The sequence below is a fragment of the Lygodium microphyllum genome, chromosome 27 (assembly GCF_053477565.2).
Source record: "Lygodium microphyllum isolate KBCC chromosome 27, Lygodium_microphyllum_v1.1.10, whole genome shotgun sequence".
Lineage (NCBI taxonomy): Eukaryota > Viridiplantae > Streptophyta > Polypodiopsida > Schizaeales > Lygodiaceae > Lygodium > Lygodium microphyllum.
Window position 1 is genome coordinate 59728590 of NC_141161.1, and position 5490 is coordinate 59734079.

Here is a 5490-nt window from a genome sequence, read left to right on the forward strand (position 1 = left end):
TCTTTTGAGTTTTGGAATCATGCTCCTACCACCATGTTAGATAAATGACAAGTTCAATACATTGCAATTGAACTATAACTCAACTTGAGAGAGAGAGAGAGAGAGAGAGAGAGAGAGAGAGAGTGTGTGTGTGTGTGTGTGTGTGCTACATGCTTGCATGATTGTATATGTTACATTTACATCATGTTCATTATAAAATTGAACATAATGTATCTTATATTTTTATAAAAAAAACAAATAGTATTATCATTTGTCAGAGTTAACTAAGACCAAATGCTAGTTTGTTTAATGTTAGGCCTTGTTATCAATGTATTATTCGAGTTGTAGATGTTGGAGAGGGAAAACTTCCCAAGAGGTCACCCATTTCCCAAATTAGTTTTATAACCATCTAAACCCCAAACCTTAAGGTGACGGGAACTCTAGTCTTAGCTAATTTGAGTACTAACTCTAGTTCCCGTCACCTTAAGGTTTGATTACAATTTTATATTAATTAATCACATTGCATTGATTACAAGTATTTGGATTTCTTATATTTTTTAGATGACTCTTTTAAAGTTTTTTTATTCAAATAAGTTATTTCTTTATGATTTATTAAAATCCATAGCATTCTATGTGTTGCCATTGGAACAATATTAATAAGCAAATTTTCTAGTATAATCCATGAGTATATCCCCTAGGCCTGGACATCACTCCCGCTCAACATTACAGCTCCATAGAAAGAGAGAAAAGGAGAGCTTCTTGCCGCCACCGTATATGAAGAAGAGGGAGAAGTGTACAAGGGAGAAAGAGAGGATGTCACGAAGAGAAGACGATGAATCCATCTGCAGGTCTTTGCGATAGGTACATTGCCTCTTCTTGGTTTGTTCTTGTGCTTTCTTCTTTTCTTTTGTTTGTTTTTCTTGAGAATGAGATACATTGAGAGAGAAAGAGAGGAAAGGAGAGAGGAAGAAGAAGAAGAAGAAGAAGAAGAAGGAGAGAGAGAGAGAGAGAGAGAGAGAGAGAGAGAGAGAGAGAGAGAGAGAGAGAGAGAGAGAGAGAGAGAGAGAGAGAGAGAGAGAGAGAATACGAAAGATAACAGAGAGAGAGAGAGAGAGAATACGAAAGATAACAAAGAAAGAGAGAGAGAGAGAGAGAGAGAGAGAGAGAGAGAGAGAGAGAGAGAGAGAGAGAGAGGAGAATGAGTGAGAGAAACAATGAGGGGGCGGAGAGAAACAAAGAGAGAGGCAACAAAGAAAGAGAAAGAGAGAAAGAAAGAGAGGGGGAGAGAAAAAGAAATGTAGAGTGAAGGGAGAGGTGGATAAAAGGGTGAAGTAAAGAGAGGAAGGAGAGGGGAAAAAAGAGAGAGCTAGAAAGAGAATGGAAGAAAAAGAGACAAAAAGAGAGATAGAGAAAACAACAAATAGAGAGTGAGAAAAAGAGAGAGAAAAATGGAAACAATAAGAGAATTAGAGAGAATGAAATAATAGAAAGAGAATGGCAGAAGGGGAAGAGAGGCACAAAGAGGGGTGGGGAGAGAGAGTCTTTCAATGTCTTGTTTCATGAGTTTTTTATTTTCTATCTTTGATTTTGATTTTAATGAGATGCATTGAGGGCGAGTGGAGAGGAAATGAGAGAAAGACATAGAGAAAAGAAGGGAGGGAAAGAAATAGAGAGAAGAAGTAAGAGTGGGGAGGGAAGATGAGGGAGATAAATAAACATCTATAAAAAGAGAGGGGGAGAGAGAAGCAAAGAAGAATGAAGGGAGGCAAATTTAAAAAAAGAAAAAGAGAAAGATAACAAAAACATGTTGTTTGCCATAACGTAAATGGAAAATGATGATGGTCGTGATGTCCAAGATCATGAGGCATATCTTAATCACCATGTCCCATGTCCTTGCTCTCAATGCAAGCTGGAAATCAAACGAAAGTGTCCCTTGTTTATAGAATACGTATGACACTTTAGTGAGTTTCAATCGAAGATAATTAATTAGGCGATCTCAGACTTTGAGAGAGCGGTAAGAAAAGTGTGTATCAATCATGCCTTACATTCGCAAACTAATTGAATATCATATACAAAAACATTAGACGTGTCCATAAAATTTATACATGGAGGTGTCGTCTCATCCCAAGCAGGAATACACCTATTGCAGCTAGTTAGAAGAGTTCGTGGGCATACGATGGATGGAGTGCCTGAGCCAATCCACCACTTGGAAAACATGACTTAGTTTACATCCTCAATACTAGAGGAGACAGTCAGCCTTTCAGACCTTCCTTCAATCTTGGAGCCTGAGATGGAGGCAATGATCGATGCATTGATGCCCACAGATACCAAATCACCTGATCCGCTAAGAGAGGAAGCATTTATACCATTATATAATGGGTGCTGAGTATCTCACCTGAAGACATTACTTGTGCTCCTAAGTGTGTAGGCAAAATATGGGTGGAGCAATGTGAGTATGACCAAGTTGTTCAGGTTCATTCTATGCACGCTCCGTTGCTCATTTTGACTCCATTATAAAAAACACGTGCTTTTTCAAGACATTTTATGTATTTTTAAAGGTTGCTAAAGTATTATATATTATCACCTGGAAATGCGATGCATGAGTCTCATGTGATAATGCACAACATGTTTTACGAAAGCTTGGCATGGACTACAACAGCATCCATGCATGTGTTAACGATTGCGTGTTGTTTCAAGGAGACTACGGGACTATGTAGACATATCCAAAGTGTGGTGCTCACAGGTATCGACAGGACTTGCAAGGGCAAACCATCCCTAAGAAAGTTCTTAGACACTTTCCACTTATACCGTGTATATGTCACATGTTTTGTACGTCGAGCATGGCGAGCTTGACAACGTAGCATGCACAGAATAGTTCCACAGATGGAGTCCAACGAATATCAGCAGATTCACGTGCATGGAGCCACATTGACTCTACCTTTCTAGGCTTTGCACAAGAGCCATGGTGTGAACCCATTTGGTCTCTACTTATAGTGTGTGGCATGTAGTTCTTGTTAACTATAACATCCTGCCATAGCTTTCTACGAAGAGAGAACACCTGATTCTTAGCTTGCTCGTTCCTGGGTGCTACAAAGTCAAGAATATAGATGTCTATCTCCGTCCATTAGTTGATGAGCTCAAGATTTTGTGGGAGGAGGGGATTGCCGTGGAAGATATGAGCAAGCGCGATGGTCGATGATTTGTCAATATACGAGCCATTCTCATGTGGACCATGCATGACTTTTCAGGATTCGGTGAGTACTTAGGTAAGTAGGCTTCCATTCTCGTTTTGGTGATATCTAACATAGCTCATTCAAGTTTGTGTTGACTAAATAGGGGTGTTGGGATAGTTCTTGTTACCTCAAGTTTTTATGCATGTCTATCATGTGGGCCACAGTTAGACTCTCGAAGCTCATGAACCATGAAGAAGATGGCATATCAAGGACATGCCGCTTTCTTGCTAGAGGGTTATGAACTAAGGGAAGGTTTTCTTGGATGACCTCTAGTACGAATGAATGCACAAAGCTAGTATGAATTGAAAATGGTTCACACAGAGTCACATCCAAATGGAATGCGGTGGTTCTCGATTTTTTATGAGTTACCATATTGGATCTACTTATTATAGATCAACCACTTGTTGGATCCCATGCATATTTTTAAGAATGAGGGCAGCTTATTATGGGACCACATCACAGGAAAGAGAGACACTGCAGGGGCACGAATGGATTTGAAGGAGGTAGGCAAGATGGAGATACTTTGGCCATAGTTGAGAGTACTAATGGTCATTTGCAACTACCTCGCGCTCCTTAGGTTTTGTCCACTAAAGAAGAGGGCATTGTGAAGCATATTATTAGGTCTATCCACACCCCAATGGGTATAATGCATTTCCTTAGATCCGCTTTTTTCTAAAGACTACAAACTATCAGGGCTAAAATCCCATGATTGGCATAGATATGTTAGGTTTGTATTGGCCTCAATTGTTAGTGGCCTGCATATTTTACTATTTAGTGTCTAGTCTGTGTTTGTAATGCTTCTTTATTTGTGGTAGTTTGTACTATCGATCGCAATCATGGGATGTCTCACTCTAGAAATATGCGGGGCGATTTACAGGTTGTCGAATTTAGTACAATGGATCTCACAGAAGGAGATCAAGACATCCTCTATTGAATCTGCAAGGCGGGGAGTAGTAGAGATGGTCTATCTCCTTGAGAAGTACCTGCCCACCAACATGCTCATGATACAAACCCACCTCGTGGTGTATCTTGTAGATGAAGTGGAGATTGCAAGACCTGTCCATATGTGATGGATGTTCTTCTTGGAGCGCTTCATGAAAACCTTGAAAGGCTTTGTGTGTGATACGGTCAAAAGGTAGAATGGCGAAAGGTTGGCTAGTGTCAGAGGTGTTAGTGCATATTTCACAATGGCTACCAATGGTGGATTCAGACAACAATATACTATGGTCATTGAAGGACGATGATAAACTAACCAGAGATGTGGTGGTTGGAAATGGGGTAGAAAAAAGGATGGATGCTACAACGGGGGAGAAAGTGAATCATTTTTGTATGTTGCATCATGCATCCATGGAGATGTGGCTAGTTAGGTACGAGCAAGCCAGGAAAGATCAGGAAGAAGTATGATCGGAATTTTGATGCAATATGCACTATCAACCAATTCGATATCCTGCATGCATGGAGGAGATGCTATAGTTTATGTCTATGTAATGGTTACATGGATCTTTGGTCGCATCGGGTGGAAGTCTCTATTGAGGAGTGGAAATTCTCGAGGAGATGTATTCCAAAGGTGATCGCATGTTTTATAAGCTATTGTATCTAGATTTTATACGTGACAATGAATCTAACAGTTTCAATGTATAGTACAAAATATACAGTGCGGTATGGTTGTGCGGTGACATTTTCGCATTGAGCGCATCAACAAAATGCGCTCCACAACAGATTGTGGTGTCATAGCAAAGTTTGAGCAAGAGAGTCGATGGCAAGCCACGAATCCAAACACTATTATAGATGAGATGGAGTATTTTGGGAACTTACAAAGTGTTATCTCAGTGGATTACCGTAGCTTCTCCATGATCATATTCGATGTATAGTGGTTCAAAGTGGTATTGGAAGGAGCTGGGGCAACCGTTCGGCGAAGTCCATCTAGATGTCCGAAAATAGATTTCGAGAAAAGATAGACGAATCTACGCGATATGTTTGTCTTGCCGGCCCATTGTGAACAAGTGCATGAACTTTTTTTAAAAAAAAATTCACGATATAGAATAGTCACAAATGTTGAATCACTCTAATATGTGATTTTGAACATGTAATTTTCTATCCAAACCCCTGACAACCTCGATGGTGGTATGTTGTGCCTTCAGCTCTTGGAGTGCGAGAGTGTATGATGAAAGCAATGTTTCCAACATAGATAAGGAGAGTATGCAGGTGGAGGGGTCAATATTGCAGAGGGTGGAGGTTGAAGAGGGCTTGGAGCGTGTAGAGGAGGCAGATTCGAGTA